General features: G+C 40.1%; 1 protein-coding gene across 3 annotated transcripts in view; it reads left to right on the forward strand.

The window, feature by feature from the left end:
* Positions 1-21,542, forward strand: part of HisRS (histidine--tRNA ligase) — an 87,552-nt gene that overhangs the window by 62,098 nt on the left and 3,912 nt on the right. The gene's annotated exons all lie outside the window — the stretch shown is intronic.

Below are 21,542 nucleotides of genomic sequence, written 5' to 3' on the forward strand. Positions count from 1 at the left end.
TGATGTCGATCCACTAAATATCACTGTAATATTTGTCTCAAAGTCTCAAATCGGAGGTTGATTAAGAAATAATACGAAATATTTTATTTTAAAGAATACATACTTTACTGCTTTATAACTAGTATTTCTGCTACGTCTTACGTCGCAGCGCTTCCGTAAGTGTTTTGTTTTCTAACAGTGTCGTGTGTAATGTCTTTGCTCACTGAAGTTCTTTAGTGTCTTTTTTATTGATTTTCTCATTCGATGTAATTTGAAGGGCTGTCACTTCATGTGCCCTAACTGATTCATTAAACGATTTATTGGTCCAAGGATCATGCTATTTTCCTTTCTCAAAATTTATATGCATGTATTGGTCCAGGGATCAGGCTATTTTTCTTTCAACAAATACCTGCGCTGGACATACGGACAAAGATAATGAGAATTCACAGACATAGCACTCCCATTCATCGGTGCCAGTCCTGGACCTCAAGAAAGAAACAAAAGACGGCGCGAGCAGTGGAATGCAAGACATGTGGACAAAGATAATGAGAATTCACAGACATAGCACTCCCATTCATCGGTGCCAGTCCTGGACCTCAAGAAAGAAATAAAAAACGGCGCAAGCAGCGGAATGCAACATAATGAAGTCCTGTTTACAGCCTGTAAGTACGTATACATATTTCTTGCTACTAACGATGGTATTTCTTATTCAACCTGCGATTTGAGACTTTATTTGAGTAAAATCGATGATCTTCCATGTGTGGATCAACATCATTCACATAACCATGCAAGTTTTCTGTTATACAGCCGCTTTCCCTAATAAACAAGAACTGATATGGAAAAGTTGATGTGGAGCGACTTAGCACTCACACTTAAACTCTGAACATAATAGCTTCTAAATTGACATTTTGGCTAATTTTTCTGGTTGTCGTGTGCAGAAACACAGACATGCAACCAATCCCAAGCTGTTGTTCCTATTGATTTATATCGATTGAGAGCGATTTTCACTCGCATGTATGGTACTCGGTACGGTTTTGCAATCTTTTTCTTTAGTAATTTGTGTTTTTCATATTATTTCTAGTCTTTATATCTCTACTATCGTGTAGTTTACAGTTTATCATAGCGTACGTTAGTACGATAGCCTGTAGTTATTCATAGGTTTAATTGTGCAGTGTAGCTGTAGTTTTATTTACAGTGGAACCTCGATTCTCCGTTTTTGGAGGGACCACAGAAAAAAAACCGTACAACACGGGAAAATGGAAAATTCGGGAATGAATGAACCATCAACAATTTGGCTGAACAACACAAAAATAAAATATGTATACTTATAATCTTACAGACTCCCCTAAACCAAACCAAACTACAGCTCCAATGGGCCTTCCGCCTACCAAGCGACCGCTACTCGGTCCGAAGGCCTGCAGATTACCAGGTGACGCATGGTCAGTGTAACGAATCCTCTCGTCCGTTATTTCTGACTCTCTAGACCAGGGTCGACATCTCACCATTAAATAGCTCCTCAATTAAAGGTACCGGTAATCGTAGAATGAACCTGGAACCAGCCCTCATATCCTTGTAAAAATGCCTGGCCTGGTCGGGAATCCAATCCAGGCCCTTTCAAACATTAATTACAGGGACGCGACTTAAAAAATCTCAAAACTTTACATTCAGTTTTACCGGGAAAACTTTTTTCAGTTCAGCAACTTTGATTAGCCAAACTCTTAGAAAAATCTAATACCCGTAACGCCAAGCCAAACAACAATCGACCACAAGTAGTTTTTAATTCTCTAATCTAATAAAATAAAGCACATTAGATACTGAAGTGCCCAACATGATGGCAAATTCCCGTTTTATATATCTTCCATTGTAATTTGGTCACCGGTATACTGTTCGTAGTCAGTTTATGGAAATCTTGTACCGCATAAATTAGGCCTACATCAACTTTTAAAGGTTATGTTGCACTCGAGAATATGGTTTTGAATGTAAGTATCGATCCTCGAGTTCTCAAATGCATTATATTCAATTCTGCCTGTCACTAATCACAATCAAATTGGAAAGAGAAAAAATAGCATTAATACTTCAGAAATGACGGTTATTCGCGACCTTGACTCAGCTGGAAAGCGCGCTCGCTGAATGATACATAGTTCCTCAATGTAACATGCGCAAATAAAACGACTGCAGTTTTTTAATACTTTAACACAAAAACATGAGATTCCCAGTCTTATATTAGGACGAAAACAGTGATAGACAATCCCAAAATCTCCCATGGCTTTATGTATGTAAGGTACATCTGTTCTGGTCTTGATAACATAATCGTATACGATAATATTAAAATACATACATACATACATACATACATAATCATTATAGACTGTCATGCCTTTTAGCGTTCAGTCTGCAAGCCTCTGTGAATTTACTAAGCGTCGCCACAATCCTCGATTTGCAACTAGTGTTGTGGCCTCATTTAGTTCTATACCTCTTATCTTTAAATCGTTAGAAACAGAGTCTAGCCATCATCGTCTTGGTCTCCCACTACTTCTCTTACCCTCCATAGCACAGTCCATTATTCTCCTAGGTAACCTATCCTCCTCTATTCGCCTCACATGACCCCACCACCGAAGCCGGTTTATGCGTACAGCTTCATCCATGGAGTTCATTCCTAAATTAGCCTTTATCTCCTCATTCCGAGTACCCTCCTGCCATTGTTCCCACCTGTTTGTACCAGCAATCATTCTTGCTACTTTCATGTCTGTTACTTCTAACTTATGAATAAGATATCCTGAGTCCACCCAGCTTTCGCTCCCGTAAAGCAAAGTTGGTCTGAAAACAGACCGATGTAAAGATAGTTTCGTCAGGGAGCTGACTTCCTTCTTACAGAATACAGTCGATCGCAGCTGCGAGCTCACTGCATTAGCTTTACTACACCTTGATTCAATCTCACTTACTATATTACCATCCTGGGAGAACACACAACCTAAATACTTGAAATTATCGACCTGTTCTAGCTTTGTACCACCAATCTGACATTCAATTCTGTTGAATTTCTTACCTACTGACATCAATTTAGTCTTCGAGGGGCTAATTTTCATACCATACTCATTGCACCTATTTTCAAGTTCCACGATGTTAGACTGTAGGCTTTCGGCACAATCTGCCATTAAGACCAAGTCGTCAGCACAGGCCAGACTGCTTAGTACATTTCCACCTAACTGAATCCCTCCCTGCCATTTTATACCTTTCAGCAGATGATCCATGTAAACTACAAACAGCAAAGGTGAAAGATTACAGCCTTGTCTAACCCCTGTAAGTACCCTGAACCAAGAACTCATTCTACCATCAATTCTCACCGAAGCCCAATTGTCAACATAAATGCCTTTGATTGCTTTTAATAATCTGCCTTTAATTCCATAGTCCCCCAGTATGGTGAACATCTTTTCCCTCGGTACCCCGTCATATGCTTTCTCTAGATCTACGAAACATAAACACAACTGCCTATTCCTCTCGTAGCATTTTTCAATTACCTGGCGCATACTAAAAATCTGATCCTGACAGCCTCTCTGTGGTCTGAAACCACACTGGTTTTCATCCAGCTTACTCTCAACGACTGATCGCACCCTCCTTTCCAGGATGCCAGTGAATACTTTGCCTGGTATACTAATCAGTGAGATACCCCGATAGTTGTTGCAATCCTTCCTGTTCCCTTGCTTATAGATAGGTGCAATTACTGCTTTTGTCCAATCTGAAGGTACCTTACCAACACTCCATGCTAATTTTACTACTCTATGAAGCCATTTCATCCCTGCCTTCCCACTATACTTCACCATTTCAGGTCTAATTTCATCTATTCCTGCTGCCTTATGACAATGGAGTTTATTTACCATCCTTTCCACTTCCTCAAGCATAATTTCACCAACATCATTTTCCTCCTCCCCATGAGCTTGGCTGTTTGCAACACCACCAGGATGATTTCCTTTTACATTGAGAAGATGTTCAAAATATTCCCTCCACCTCTCCAGTGATTCCCTGGGATCTATTATGAATTTACCTGAATTACTCAAAACACTGTTTATTTCCTTTTTCCCTCCCTTCCTAAGATTCTTTATTACTGTCCAGAAAGGTTTCCCTGCTGCTTGACCTAGCCTTTCCAGGTTGTTACCAAAATCTTCCCATGACTTCTTTTTGGATTCAACAACTATTTGTTTCGCTCTGTTTCTTTCATCTACACACAACTCCCTGTCTGCCTTGGCCCTTGTTTGGAGCCATTTCTGATAAGCCTTCTTTTTACGTTTACAAGCTGCTCTCACTTCATCATTCCACCAAGAGGTTCGCCTTTTCCCATCTTTACACACAGTTGTTCCTAGGCATTCCCTTGCTGTTTCTACTACAGCATCCGTGTATGCCACCCATTCACTTTCTATATTCTGAACCTGCTTACTGTCTACTGTTCGAAACTTCTCACTAATCATATCCATGTACTTCTGTCTAATTTCCTTGTCCTGGAAATTTTCTACCCTTATTCGTTTGCAGATAGATTTCACTTTCTCTACCCTAGGCCAAGAGATACATAGTTCACTACAGATCAGATAGTGGTCTGTATCATCGAAAACTCCCAGGAAAACCCGTACACTCCTAACAGATTTTATGAATTCGAAGTCGGTTAAGATATAGTCTATTATGGATCTGGTACCCCTAGCCTCCCAGTGTAGCGGTGAATAGCCTTATGCTTGAAGAATATATTCGTAACTGCTAAATCCACACGCAGAGAAGTCCAGCAAACCCTTCCCATTCCCTTTAGCTTCCATATCTTCCCCACATTTACCAATCATCTTTTCGTATCCTTCAGTTCTATTCCCAACTCTCGCATTGAAATCGCCTGTTAGCACTATTCTATCCTTGCTGTTCACCCTGACCACGATGTCACTCAAAGCTTCATAAAACTTGTCAGCTTCATCCTCATCTGCACCCTCACATGGTGAATACACGGAGACAATTCTAGTCCTAATTCCTGCAACTGACAAATCTACCCACATCATTCGCTCATTTACGTGCCTAACAGAAACTAAGTTGCGTGCAATGGTATTCCTGATAAACATCCCTACCCCAGACTCTGCCCTTCCCTTTCTAACACCCGTCAAGTACACTTTATAATCTCCTATCTCTTCCTCGTTATCTCCCTTTACCCGAATATAATTTAGTCCTAGCACATCCAAATGCATCCTCTTTGCTGACTCAGCCATTTCTACTTTCTTTCTTGCATAAGCCCCATTAATATTGATAGCTCCCCATCGAATTGCATTTCGTTCGCCAAGTTGTTTCCAAGGAGTCCCTCGCCTGTCAAATGGGAGTGGGACTCCGTTACTCCCATAGGTCCGAGGCCTGATTAAAATGTTCTGAGCTCGCTAATTCATGAAGCAGTATGCTACCCTACTTGCACATAGTCCAAGTGAGGATCTCTCCTCTAACGGGTTATGGACCACCGGTGGATTGTATAGTCCTAGCCGCCTGAGCACAAGGAGGGCCATGACTCAGAATATGTCCGAGATGCCCACTCCCATTCCATAGCAACTGGTATCCCGACTCTCAGGACCACTTACTAGGCCACTCAGGGCGTTGCCCATGGTTCACGAACTAGGACGTGACTACAGTAATCCACAAACATGAACCAAACATGAAAATAAGTTACGAAATTTGTGTTACTTAAGCGATACACTCGGAAAAAAAAAAAGTAACCCTGGACGTAATGTAGACGTTTAGCAAGTACGAACATTTGACGAAACTCGTTCTGTCTTCAAGTAGAGCTGTCGAAATGCGCTCTGTCTCCTTCCAATTGTTCTGGACACTCTCTGCTTTATGATTTCCGAAGATCCCCTAAACAATACCACCCGAATGCGATGCTAAGATGGTCCCTTATGCAAGTTCACCACCGATCGCTTTTCTAGTACAGTACAGTACAGTACAGTACAGTACAGTGCTTCCTCAAGTTACCGCATTGATGGGACGTTAACACCAAGATACGTAAGTATGCCATAGCCATCCTTTCGTGAGATACATTTTCTTGAAACACGAGTGATCGAGGATTTAGCGTTGATGGGACTGAAATTTCTGGACAGCTGATCTGGGAAATAATTTTTTTTTTCCCGAAGAACGGATAATGCAGGATTTTTACAACATGATTTAATTAGGATGCTCGCAGGGCCACATAATTTGAACGAATAATACAGGAAAATGTTTCCAGGAGCATGGTTCTACTGTACATCCGTATGTTGGTTAGTGTATCTAGTTCATCTGTGTATAGCATGTCTCATTGTAGCTCGGGAAAGACAAGTGGCCGGAAAGTGTCTCCGAGATCAGTGAAGTGTTTTGTTTGTAGGCCTTAACCTCCTTCCTGTGCCATCCCTTAGCTGTGAGTAATTTATTTCCTCACTCACTTTTATTCTTAATAATCTATTCTCGTTATAGTGTCAGATGTTTTTAGTAGTTTTTGTGAATGAGTTTTCAGTCATGATTTATTAGCTTTTCTGAGTACAGTATTTCATTTTACACAGGCTGTTTTGTCACGGTCAAATTGCATCAGCTGTTCTTACAGCAGTAGTATAGGTAAGGAGATGCTCACGTGTTTTGCTAACTGTCAATTTAGAAGTAAAGCCGTGCCGCGCATAAGTAGTATTTGCTTACAGAGCAGTGCAGGGTGATGGGGATTCTTCTTCTTCGTCTCTGAGGACATTTCTCTGCATAAGTTTCCATCCTTCATGGTCTTGTGTCAAATGGGTTACTTGTGGAAGGGGTGTCCTGTTTGCATGTTTTATGTAGCTTGTCCAACTTGCAGGAGCTTGTCCACATTCCTTCTTCTCAGGGACATTTCCTAGGATTGTGTGCTCTTTGAGACTACCTTCTCCACATCACATAAGGTGACCAATGAATTGGAGAATCCGTTGTTGTCAATAATACCCCGATAGAAATTCAGCTTACACATGATACGCTTAATGACATGTTGCAATCAGTTGTCAGCTAACTGAAGCACGTTTCTTTCTGTGATAGTCAAGTCGGGGCAGATCAAAGGTACTATAGTTACAAAACTAGAATGAAATTCACTGAGCGGCACGAAAAACGCAACACTTCAATTTCTTTCAAAAACTGAAATTTAATCTAAATTTGACACTTTTATGACACTAATCCACCATCTTATGATGGAATATTGTGGTACGGTCCCATCTAATGGTCTAACAATGAAAAGAAAAGACGATTATAAACAAATTGAACAAATTAAGCGAGAGATGCACATTTCAAGGAAATTTTGAGTAAGCTCATAAAGGCACTCTGTTTTAATGTTACACACTTTCACTTCACAGACCTCGGAGACTATCCCGGGGACCTCTGTTTGCATCTTCAAAAGCGTGTATTGCCACCTCTTGCAGCAATGACGGCATTCAACCTTTCAGACATGTTCCTGATTAATGCGGTAATGACCTGTTGAAGAATCATCTTCCATTCTTCCAGGAGGGCGTTTCATAGGTCCTGTAGGGTCTCTGGATAGCGCTGACAGACTCTTCTCCCCAGCTGGTCCCAAACATGCTCAATGGGATTCAAATCGGGGCTTCGAGCAGGCCAAACCATAGCATGAATCTCTGTTTCATCCAAGAACTGTTGCACAATTCTCGCAACATGTGGGCGTTCATTGTCGTGCATTAGTGTAAAACCATCACCAATTAATGGAGCGAAAGGCACAACATGCTCCAGAAGGATTTCCTCCACATACCGATGTGCAGTAAGGCTCCTATGCTCCGCAAAGACTAAATCCGTCCATGCAGCTGTATTGATTTCTGCCCACACCATCGCAGAACCACCGTGAAAAGGCATCATGGATGAGGATGTGCAAGGGGAATACCTTTCCCCTGGCCTTCTCCAGACCCTCTCTCTTCCGCCAGGTGATCGGAGGCCAAATCGCGACTCGTCGGTGAACGAAGTTGTAAGAAGCGGTCATCTTTCTCCGATGTTGCTCTTCTCGGGCCTGATCCTGGTCTCCTTGCAAAGCCTCCAGTTTCCTTGTACCTTCGTATGTTTCTGGAAATTGTAGAAGGTGTAGTACTCAACACTTCTGCAACGTAATGCATGCTGCGACCATCTTCCACCAAGGAAACAGCTTTCGCAGCTTATTCAGGGCTTAACACCATATTTACTCCAGAAAGCTGATTAAGAGAATCACAGAAAGATCCTACAAACACAGTGATAGTACATATATCACACCCCCGAATTATATGTAGAAGTTAGAGATATTATTGTCAGTATTCGATTTATTATTATTATCATCAGTATTTCATTTGTATATTTTGCCATTTATATTGGTAAGCTGGAAGATATCCACATATGTAGGTATGAGAAATTTGTTTTGCACGAGTGGGAAAACATTGCTTTAATAACTCTGGTAATTTGGTTGAGTCATGTGGATACCCCAGTGTTTGTTGTGATGTACTTGTGTCGGGATATTCCATGAGTCATGTATATATCCCAGCCTGATGAGATGAGCTTGTTGTTGTATTAGAGAAGTTCAGGGCTTGGTCTTGACTAGAGATCACTCATGATTGGCTGGCAGGCACCAGTCCAGACGTATCATCTGAGAGGAGGGGGATGTTGATGTCTATAAAGGTTGATCATACGGCGGCAACCGGGGTGATTGTAAAGGAACGAGAAGGAAGATAACTACAACCAGTGACACTGTATAAGAGAACTACAACTGACGCACTGTACGGGAAGGAAGTGGTGCTGATACACGGTACTGGAGTGACACGGCTGCAATGGACTGGACTTCAAACGTTCGTGGAGCGTAGTCTTGTTATGTTCATGGAAACTGATCAACAAATTGTGGAGGGCGTACGCATTAAGTGTTGTTGTACTTGTGGAGGTCTAGCATATGTTGGTGAAAGCTATCTCAGACTTTCCATAATTTATGTTGAGGATTGACAGACGTATGTATATATCTTTACAACAAGTGTTAAAATATGTGAACACAGTAGTATAAGGTACAGTATCTGTGTGATGTGATAACTGCCGATTATGAGAATCGGTAAGTCGAATTGATATAGAGACAGTGAAGGGTATTTATCTTCATACATGTACATTGTTCATCGGACTATCTACAAATGATAGCTTAGTTCTCGCTTTCGTTTTCCCACAATTTTCATTATTATTGTTGTTGTTGTTGTAAATATGGAGTCTTCCAGCAATATTTTATGTGTGTATTATATGTATAATGTTGTATGTTGATGAGGTGCTCATGCACGGAATTTGTTAAGAATATACTGTAGTTAGCTATTTTAGAATCAGTGTTATTGATGAACCTAGGTGCAGTTCCTACCTAATTAGTCATTTTCAGGAGGTTAGGCAAGGCCTGCAGCAGATGTACCAGTACGGAGCATTATGTTCACGCCCTGGGATATAAAGTTTATCATGCTCTTATCTAAATTCGAGGGATCCATTCTGGTGAACTCTGGCGCCCATACTACGGACATTTCGGTTAATTATGTTTATTAATTTTATTACGTTTTTAGTAATTTTATTTATATATTTTTATTCATGATTTTATTTATCAGTACTCATCAAAGGGTTACAATTGGCTTCCAAACGTGTGGCTGAATGATTGGTACATCTGTTAGGCTTATAAGCGTAGGTGCACTTGTCAGGTGTGGTAAGTGAGAAAAGCGAAAAATCCCTAACTTGAACTCCATTGAAAATCTGTGGGGCATGTTGGAACATCGGGTAAAATGCTGACAACAGCATCCCCGCAGTTTTTTGGAATTGCGCGATCAAATCCTCAGCAAGTGGTTTAACCTGGATGCGTCGTAACTGCACAACCTTGTGGACACACTTCCTAACTGAATCCATGCAGTTATCAAATCCAGAGGTGGATTTACATGGTATTAAATGATGCTTGTAATGATTTCTTCAGGAGTTACTAATGTTTTTGTACGGTGAGCTTATCTACATGGGATCTGAATTATATTTTGATAAGATTTAAAATGACCACATACACGCGAATACTCCGCAATATTTTTTCCAGAAATTAGTCATTTAATATTAAGAATTTCATTAAGAAATTTGTCAAGAAAAAGCGGGGGTGCATGCGCTGTTTGAAATATGAAATATGGTTCGTACTGCCAGGGTAGCAAGAAGGGAATTGGAAAGAGAAGTTAACGGAAAGTGACCAGTTGGAAAACCTAGAAGGAGGTGGATGGATCAGATTTGGAAGGACATTAGAGAAGCTAAATTGGATGTGGTTGCAGTAATGGAGCAGGAAAAGTGGAAGGACAGAAAGGAGTGGAGGAGGCTTGTTAACCTCACCCAGGTGACTGGAGTGGGACATTGATGATGATGATGATGATGATGATTATGACTGCTTTACCACAAATAATGTCACCCTTATATTGCAGGTTGTATAGGTAACCCGCTTGATCGGAATTATCGTACGGTTTGCTTACTTTCCCTTCCTCTGATAACTGTAATCAGCTAGATTCGCCTGTGAGTTGTCGTAATGAATGTACTGTATGGTGGGCCATGCAGACCGAAGCTGAACAACGCCCAAGAGAGTTTCGGTTTACTCTGTCTGCCACCTAGTGGGGGCCTAGAGTAAAACGGAACGTCGAAATTGACGAGCAGACAGCCAGATGGCATCAAATTGAAATGTCTGCACACGGTAGCTGAGGCCATACGATTATTATTATTTTTTATTTCTAGCCTTGAAAATATTTTGCCGTCCTTCGTGAAAGGAACGTGATTTCCAACTCGGATAAGAGCCATCGCCACAATTGCATTATAACGGTGAATAGGCCTTGAATTCCTGAGCTTCACAGGATTAGTTGCACCTTCGGGGAGTTTAATCTGTTCCTTTTCCTTGCCCCCTGCAGTGGTTTTACTGTACACAGTAAGTCTGATAAAATATTAAATACAATGCCATGTGCTCACTCTGTCGTCTGTCTGTTAGGTCATCAGCCCAGAGGCTGGTTGGATCCTCAAATAGCACCACTAAAGGCTATGCAGTTATAGGGAAACTGCAAAAACCAATGGCAGAGCCCAAATGAGGCGTACTAAGCAAGATGAGGAGTGAGGTAGTTTGCCATTGCTTTCCTCACTGGACCAGAAGGTGCCACAGCAGCACGACTGATCCTTTGAGCAACACCTTTCATAACACTCAGACACTAGTTGTGCGCCAAATGTCATTACTCAGCACCACCCATACCCCAGCAGCTTCCACATTGCCACAGCCATGGATGAGACTGGGACTTCGGTGGAAGCTACACTTTGCTCTGGCCTGTGCCAAGAGATGGATACAAAAATACTGCATCCATCAAGTAACGGCAACAGGCGGGCTCACTCTGTATGAGTGACTAATGTATGTAATTCGGTGGTAGAAGAGTTTGGAATCAGAATAAGCATAGAGAACGTAAAACAGAGGAAGGGAAAGATAACATTAAATGAAAAACTACTAGAAATTGTGAAATGTTCCAAATGCTTGTGGAGTGTAATCACAGAAGATGGGAAGATTGAGTAGATTGGAAAGAGAGTCCATGCAGATGGCTTTAACCAGTGTGTGAAAGATATACCGTATTTCTCCGAATCCAAGACTAAGTTTTTTTTATCAGAATTTCATGTGAAAAATCAAAGGTCGTCTTGCATTCGCGACCTAACGGTAATGAACACTGCTGGCAGCTACCACGGTAATCATGCTTCTTCCCTTCACCACCGCGTGCGCATAAAACTCGTTGACCATCAGCATCCGCGACTTTTTTATACCTCACTAGCCACGGCATCTGCAGCCGGTTGTACAATGCCGCTGTGTAATGTCACTGGTTATTGGGAAATAGTGAAGAGTGAATGACATTCTAATGTTTCTCAAATCCGGTGAATGGCATCAAAACCTTTCTCTCTTGGGCTGATTGCAAGATCGATCATAATGTACTTCCGAGCCTCAGCTGCTCAGGAAATGTCATTTGAATTGGAATAGTAAGGATGCGACCCTTAGAATTTTTAGAAAGGCCTTGTTTATTCAGGGGCAAACACATGGAAATAAAGAATAATTGTGCAGCCAGAACGAAATACTGCATAACTAAAGCCAATGTTCGGCGTTGGCGTGAAGACAGATAGTCTACAACTGCGTACTGTACAAGAAAGGCATTCAGTGGCTTGCAACAAGGACGCTTTAAAGAAATTGAACATGAAATTGTGCAGTTTGTGCGAGAAAAGCTCAAAGTTGGAATGGAAATAATATGAGGTGCGATACGAATGTGGGCTTGCGAATAGGAATTCCCTGAACATTTAAAGGCAGTATCCGATATCTCTAACGGAAATGATTAGGGAAGTAGGTAGGACTTAACATGATACTCGTGTGTGGTTTTTTTTTTTTTTTTCATATTAAACATAATTCTTGAAAAATAAAGATGGAAAAGTAGTGCATAACAATAAGGAAAACGCAGGAATCATGGCGGAAACATTTAACAAGCTCTTGAACAGTGATGAACCTGAAATGATCTTATTTGATACACATACTCCGATAAATACTAGACCAGAAAATATAAACCCACGTACAGCAAAAGAAGTTAAAACAGTGCTTAAGGAAATGAAGAAATACAAAGCGTGTGGAGAAGACCAGGTTTTGCAGAAATGCGGATATACGTCGGCAGTGCGATTCAGACATCCCTCCATACGATATTACAAAAGATTTGGATATCGGAAAAATTCCCAGAACAATGGACAACAGCTATGATTAATCCAGTTCATAAGAAAGGTGAAAGAAGTAAGCCAGACAATTATAAAGGTATTTCCATCCTTGACTGCACATATAAGATTTTCTCTAAGATACTATATAATCAGATTAAAAAACAACTTGATCAAGAGTTAGGTGAATACCAGGGAAGCTTCAGACCTTGGAGAAGTTGCTCTGAACAAACAATAACTTTGAAGCTAGTCATGGCATATTGCAGAAAACGAAACAAGCCCCTTTCAATAACGTTTATAGATTTCAAGAAAGCTTACGACTCTAACCACAGACCATCATTATTAGATACGTTAAGACATTTCGGACTTCACCCAAAGCTAATCGCATTCATTGAACTTACTCTAATACAATTTCTAAAATTAAGTTCAGAGGAGAACTTTCTGAACCATTCTTGGTAACAACAGGTCTAAGACAGGGTGACAGATTGTCACCTCTTCTTTTTAACTGTGCAATTATAAGAATAAATTGACAAGACACCTTTTCAATACATATATCAAGTAAATGATATTACATAAGTCTTGGGACTAGTTTCAGCCACTTAGTGGCCATCTTCAGCCAAATAAAAATTAAACAGATTATGTGATAACTAAAACATATGTATACCATACAAAGACAATGTTGTAGGAATAATTATAACATTCAAATATATATAATAACAAAAATTAAGATATAGAACAAGCACCGACTTGCTGGGGAAAGCAGGCAAGCCATGCAAACAAAGGAGTGGATAGGGAACAAGCACTGACTTGCTGTAGGAAGTAGGCAATGTAAACATCCCATTCCTTCAATATTGTTAACATGTACCCAAGCATTCTGATTTCCTTATCTTCAATCTAAATGAAATTTCAGACATATCAAACATTTTATTTGACCTTTCAAATGCTATCTTCAGTAATCACGCCTCAGATAAAAAGATTTATTTTTATTTTTTATAATCTCTTTAAATTCCCCTCTCAACAACAGTCTTTCTTTCCTCATCCTTCAGCCTCACCTTACACACCGTTTCTCTCCTCTCCTCCCTCCTCCTACATCCCCTCCCTTATTTACCCCCTCTCGTCCTCCCCCATGTCTCCTTTGTTTACTGCCTGCTTCCTCCAGAAAGTCGGTGCTTATTCTACATCAGACATTAGAGGTGAGACTCATAAATAACTTTTCTCCTTTTTAATTTCTTTTCTGTATGTTTTCATTCCTAATTCTGGCTATCATTTCCAGATTTACTCCTTTGCCTGAGGTCCTAAGTCAGCTTAAAGACATCATATAATGACAAGAAGTAACCTTAATTTTTGTTATTATATATGTATTTGAATGTTATAATTATTCCTACAACATTGTCTTTGTATGGTATACATATGTTTTAGTTAACACACAATCTGTTTTATTTTTATTTTGCTGAAAATGGCCACTAAGTGGCTGAAACTAGTCCCAAGACTTATGTAATATCATTTACTTGATATATTGTATTGAAAAGGTTATTCTTACAATGTGCACTACAGTACATTATGAGGGATTGGTACAAGAACAACTCAAAAAATATAAAAAGTGTAACCCAGAAGGATAACATACATTTGAACTGTCTGGGATTTGCTGATTATCTAGCTCTTCTGGCCAATGATATTCAGGAAACAAAGCAAAAAATAAAATCTTTATAGGAAATAGCTCAAAATATTGGTTTGAAAATTTCATTTGAAAAAACAGAAATTGTGCTAACTCAACTTCTGCTTGCAAACAAAATTAAGTTGGGAGACCAAGAAATAAAAATTGTAGAAAAATATAAATATCTAAGTGAAATAATCTCATATAACCCGAACAAGAAACCAGTGTGGGAAAATAGAATAGATAAACTGGTTACAGAACAGCATGTTATCAAGAATACATATAATAAAAAGTGTGTCACAATAGCAACCAAATTAGTCACCCAGCAACACATTACATATGCATGTGAAATATTATTCAAAACAACAAACACAGTTGCAATAGATAGAGTACTCAAGTTAGAAAAGAGAATAATTTAAATAAAATTTATCAAGTAAATGGAGTCTGGAGACTAGCTTCCAATGAAACAGTTTATAAAGAAATAAAACCTCTAACTTAGGGGAGGTCGCCATGTGGTTTTCTAGAAATTTTGAGGTTTTGCACTTCATTAAAAAATATTTTACCCCTGTTTGAGTGTTTTTGCCAATGGGCCTTATTTTGTTCAAAATTTTAACGTTTAATATCTATCTCCAAACGTTCATAGTCCTTCTCCCGCACATTCTAAATTGTCTCCGTGGCGTAGTCAATAGCGCATTGACGTAACTGAAGGTTTCGAAGTTCAAGTCCGACCTTGGTCAACAATGTTTTTTCTTTTGCTGATACATTCCTTAGTTCCTTTTATTTTTTTTCTTGAATTTATTTGCTGTGGTGTCTTTTATTTTAGAGCTGTTTGCAACATTTTAAATCATTATTCGTTATTGTCGCCGGACGTGTCACAAGTTTTATTCGTTATTTAGTAGAGTTCAAGCTGTTCATTGTCAGACGAACAGTGGAAATGTTCAAATATTGTAAACAATAATGTAAAATGTATTGATATTGTTATTAGAAAAAACAACAACAAATAAAGTATTTGATATGATCTAAAAAAATTAAATATTGTACCAAAACATGGAATTAAAAGATAAAATGCCGGGCGAGTTGGCCATGCGGTTAGAGGCGCGCAGCTGTAAGCTATCATCCGAGCCCCACTGTCAGCAGCCCTGGAGATGGTTTTCCGTGGTTTCCCATTTTCACGCCAGGCAAATGCTGGGGCTGTACCTTAATTAAGGCTTCCTTCCCACTCCTAGTCCTTTCCTATCCCATCATCGCCGTAAGACCTATCGGTGTTGGTGTGACTTTAAGTTTTGATGTCCCATTGGGAGATGCAGTGGCAGGCCACCCCTCTCCCAAATAAGCTGGGAGCGAAAAAAGTAACTACGAAGGTATGGAAGATTTGGCTTCGAGCTTTTCGGAGAGAAGCCGTGGTATTATGTCCTCTTCAGATCGGTCACGGCATAGTAACGCTCTCCTACCTACTGAATGGTGAGTGCCCCCCCCCCTCCCCGGTGTGTACTTGCGGCGGTCATCTATCCGTGGTACCCATCCTGCAGGAGTGCGTGGACCTGACTGATCTGCACCGAAGTCTAAAACTCCCGAGTGCCATTTCTCCCATCCTACGAGATGACGAGCAGTCAGCAGACCTCGTCATCCATTTTATGAGGGATAGTGGCTTTTTTTTTTAATCGTGTGTAAAAGTGTGTTTTCTATTAGTGTATTTTTGTTAACTACACTTCTATCCCATAGACTCTATTTTACTTCATGATTATGTATTTTATTGTGGTATTTTAACTTCTAACTTGAATGATATATATCTCTGTGATTCAAGGCAATGTCTTATTCCATTGTAGGCTATATTTTCTATAATTTTATCAGAAAATAAAGCCTTTGCAAATTAGATACACTGATTATTTTAGTTTCATAACCATTTTTCATCATAATTTGTTTTAAAGTGGATATTTTTTTAAATTTCAATTATCATGTCTGTTTGTTTCATCTAGTACCATTAGGGGCCGATGATCTAGCTGTTAGGCCCCTTAAAGCAGCAAACATCATTATCATCATTTATAGAAAGGCAGTAACAGAAAGAGGACATGAGGACAAACTTGTGAGCATCAAAGGATAAGAACAAATCTCCTTATCTTTTTACACTGCTGACTTCAGATATATGGGCTCTCTCCTCTTTAGTTCCAGTTCTACATCCATGTACTCGTTCTTGCTTCCCGCCTCATCAGGAATGTGGGCTTCGTCACTTATTGAGGGGCCATTTAAACAGATCTTCAGTTTTGATGTGGGTGGTTAAATACAGGAAAAGGGAAGAGACAAAAAAAAAAACGAATACAGGTGGCAAAAAGGTTAGGAATGCAGGTCAAACATAGAAGTGTAACATGAACCCAACAGGACGATATTAGTAATGGAAAGGAACAATACCCGACCTCATAGAGAAACAGAACAGTAGTTGGAAGAAACAAGTGACAAGTCATAAAAAGAAGGTTATGAATCTGACCTTTCACTGTGTTCATCCTATTATGAGCTGACTTTCTATATATGAATTCTTTTAATGTTAGTCCCCCACAGCATGATGGTGTTTATCCTGCCTGTTCATTCGTATCTTCGTCTTCAGTTTTCCATGTTCGATTTATTTTCATACACTTGTTTGTTCCTTTTCCATTTCATATGGCGGTGGTTGTGATTACTGTTTTAAGAGAAAGTTCAAGGGTAGCCCAGAAACTAATGCACCACTTTTTTTTCTTTCTTCAACAAGTATTTATTGAACACAATGGAACTTGCACACAAGAAAGAATTATGTTTTTTCTACAATCTCTGTTTTTCCCCGTAATCTCCTTTCCGTTATATGGCCTTCCTCCAGCGAGACACAAGGGCATGTATTTCCTCTCGGTATCACTCCTTGTTCTGTTCATGAAGCCATTTCTTCACTGTGTGAATCACCTCTTTGTCTTCATGACCTTACCAGCGGAAGCAGTTGCTTTGAATTTTTCCTTCTATGGAGAGACAGGATGGTGCCATTCCATCGATTGCAGTTTTGTTTTGGCCTCAAAATGGTGAACCCGGGTTTCATCACCCATCACAATCCAGGACAAGAAGGCTTCCCCCTCAGCTTCAAAACGTTGCAGCATCTCCGAAGAAATATATTTTTCTGAGAGTTTTGTGTTCCTCCATAAGACAACCCAGAACCCATCGTAAACACTTTTGCGTAATCAAGAGCACTGATGATTACACTTACACTTCCTTTACTGATTGGCAGCTCCCACGTCAAATGCCAAGTCATTCTGCGTCGGTCCTCGCGAATGAGCACATCAGCACGCTGCATCTTGTCAGGTGTGACAGCCATGAGTTGCCTCCCCGACCGCTGCAAATCTTGGAGCTGTGCCGAACCACTTGCAGATGGTCTCAGACTCTGTGCCCAGCGACTAACTGTACTTCTGTCGACTGCTGATGCTCCATGAACTGCACATAAACATTTGTGAATGTTTCCAACTGTTTCTTGCTCCGCCGTGAGAAATGCAATGACTATATATGCTGCTTGTAACATACATCGCTTACAGACGCCATGTTGAACCATTGCTGCAAGTAAGCTATCCGTTGGAAGAAGCGAAAATTTGCATGCGCACACCGAAAACTTCAAAGAATTCGTATCTAAAGTTTTGCATTCGTACCATTGTTGAGGGCTGAGAAAAAAATTGTGATGCATTATTTTCTGGGCCACCCTCGTACAACTGGGTAACCCTACTTTATCGACACTAATCAGAAGGAAAAATGGAAGGGATCCAACACTTCATAGAATGAACACAATCTTGAAAAAGTTTACTTATGAAGGTATCGGCCGAAGAAAGAGATGCCACAAAGGGCGTGAAAATGAAATACTCCCTATGTTTTGCAAACCGAATACCATCGGAGTCAGAAAAGAACAAGAGTTGACCGAGGGAGGTCGGATAGGATATATGAAAGTGAGGAGCCTGGCACAAGTGAGTGAAAGCAATGTTAGGGCTCAGCTAAGGGCCCCATGGTTGCCAACTAACACTTCCAAGTTAGAGCCCTTGGGACCCCTTTAGTCACCTCTTATGACAAGCAGCAGATACCGTGGGTGTTATTCTACTGTCCCAGACAACAGGGTGTCATTTCATGAGGGGTTGGTGACCTAGATGTTAGGTGCCTTAAAACAACAATCATCAGAATCATCACCAACCATTTCATGAGTGTAGTTAACTTTTGTTTTAAGGGTCTAATTAGCCTTGCAGTCAAGTGTGACAGCGATATGTGGGGCTTCGAAACATTTTTGCAGTGCATATGTGAATGTTCTAAATAGATACAAAGTGACAAGAAAGTACTACTTTTGGTGCAGGTAGGAGGTGAATCTGGAAAGGAAGTCCTCAAGGTGACTGCTGGGCAGCGTTGCCAGCTTCATTGATAGCTTATTACATTGAAATAATTCAAGGTTATTGGAAGGCATTGTCTTTCGCTGAGTCTCTTCTTTTTTATGCCCACTCCAGAGCTTCAGTTCATTGCAAGTCAAACATTAACTTGAACTTCATCGCCTGTCTCTATCTGCTCAATTATTCAGATATGATGGCCAAAGTTTGTTTTTGTTTGACATGTTGACCTCATTCCTTTATTATGCACCTCCCTTTTCCCTTGGTGATTTTTCTTTCGAACTTGCAGGGATCACCCTTGAAAATATTTAAATCAGCCATTTGGAAAACACCATGTGTTCAGTTCACTTTTTTGCAGTAAGGCACGAAAGACCAAGTAGAGCATAATAGCACAGATCACATGATATAATTGGTTTTGCAGCTACTGTCTCAGATTGACCCGTCTACGGTATGTCACCTGATTTTTCTAAAATTCATATCTCACTTGTGTGGACATTCAGAGTTTTCAAAATGAATGAATAGTGGATCATTTGTAGACAAATTTGGCAGATATTTTAGAAAACCTTGGTTCATTTAACATTTCTGACAACATTGCTATCACAGTAATTGATGCTACAAAACTATTTGAGGCATTTTCAGTACATTATTTTAATGGTTTCAGGCGCTTCTGTATATGGCATCTCATTCAGCAAAGTCTCTGAAAGCCACAAATGGTAGGAACATTTTTTCATTAAAAGGTTAATGAATATCAAGAATACGCTGTAGAATCTTCCCAAAAAACATCACTTTAGACTTGGAAATTTTCATAACATATTTACTGAACCTCTTTTGAAGCTCCACGATACCAGACTGCAGGCTGTCAACACACTGCTATTAAGATCATGTCGTTGGTGTAGGCCAAACTGCTTACTACATTTCCACCTAACTGAATCTCACCCTGTAACTTTTAGTAGATGATTTGTGATAACTATGAATAACAAAGTTGAAAGATTACAGTCTTCTCTATCTCCTGTAAGTACCTTGAACTACGAACTCATTCTTCTATCAGTTCTCACCTTTTGCACAACAATCAACATAAATTCCTTTGATTGCTTTTAATAATCTACCGTTAATCCCAAAATCCCTCCATACGGCAAACAACTTCTACCTCGGTACTCTTGACATAAGCCTTCTCTTGATCTAATAAACATAACTGTCTATTACTCTCAAAGCTTTCTTCAGTTACCTGGCGCATACTGAAAATCGGATCCAGACAGTCCCTCTGTGGTCAGAAACCACACTGGTTTTCATCCAGCTTACTCTCAACAACTGATCACACACTCCCTTCCAAGATGCCAGTTAACACCTTGCCTAGTATACTGATCAGTGATGTACCTCTGTACCTAGCCCTTTCTTATCTATTGTCAGTGCGACGTAGAGCAAGTTCAAATAATATGTATAGGTGTAAGTACTGCTTTCATCCCATCAGTAGGTACCTTACTAAACATTCCATGCTTATCTCATTATTCTCTAAAGCCAATTCATCCCTGCCTTCCAGCCAGGCTGAATGGCTCAGACGATTAAGGCGCTGGCTCCCTGAGCAGGTTTGAACTTGGCTCAGTCCGTTGGTGTTTGGAGGTGCTCAAATAGTTCAGCGCCGTTTCGGTAGATTTACTGGCACCTAAAAGAACTCCTGCTGTACAAAATTCTCGCACCTCTGCATCTCCAAAAACCATCCAAGTGGGACATAAAAGCAATAATATTAATTCCTGGTCTCTTACTATCTTTCATCATTTCAGGTCTGATTTCATTTATTATTTCTGCTTTCCACTTTCTCAAGCATAATTTCACTAAGATCATTGCCCTCCTCCCCATGAGCTTGGTTGTTTACGACATGAACAGAAAGATTTCCTTTAAAATTGAATTTTGGAAAAATATTCCTTCCACCTGTCCAGCAATTCCCTGAGATCTATTACGAGTTCAGCTGATTTAGCCAAAACACTGTTCATTTCTTTTTTCCCTCCCACTCTATTTTTTATCAAGTTGCTTTACGTCTCACCGACACAGATAGGTCTTATGGCGACAATGGGATAGGAAACGGGTAGGAGTGGGGAGGAAGCAGGTATGGCCTTAATGAAAGTACAGCCCTAGCATGTGCCTGGTGTGAAAATGCAAAACCACAGAAAACCATCTTCAGGGCTGTCATCATTGGCATTCAAATCCACTATCTCCCGAATGCAAGTTCACAGCTGTGCGTGCCTTATCGCACGGCCAACTCACTCTGTCTTCCCTTTCTAAGATTCTTTGTTACTGTCCAGAGAGGTTTCCCTACCACTTGCTTGCTGGATTTAACAATTACAGTATATGTTTTGTTCTGTTTCTTTCATCTATATAAAATTCCCTATCACTCCTTGTTTGGAGCCAGGCTGAGTGGCTCATACAGTTATGGCGCTGGCTTTCTGAGCGTAAGTTCGCAGGTTTGATCCTGGCTCAACCAGTGTTATTTGTAAGATGCTCAAATGTCAGTCCTGTGACAGTGGATTTACTGGCATGTAAAAGAACTGCGGGACGAAATTCCGACACATCGGAGTTGTTCCTAGGCATTCCCTTGCTGTTTCTGCTATATAGCATCTTTGTATGCCACCCATTCTCTTTCTGTGTCCTGAATACCGAGCGAGTTGGCCATGCGATTAGGGACGTGCAGGTATGGGCTGTTTAAAAAAAAAACCTATTTAAAATGGTATATGTTGGGTCCTCCTTATCAATACACTTTTAATGAATTGACATCACTGATGAAGGGAATGGATATTTTTCCTGAAACATGAATGATAAAATAAATAATTTTCAGTCATTAAAAGTGT

The sequence above is a fragment of the Anabrus simplex genome, chromosome 12, assembly GCF_040414725.1.
Source record: "Anabrus simplex isolate iqAnaSimp1 chromosome 12, ASM4041472v1, whole genome shotgun sequence".
NCBI lineage: Eukaryota > Metazoa > Arthropoda > Insecta > Orthoptera > Tettigoniidae > Anabrus > Anabrus simplex.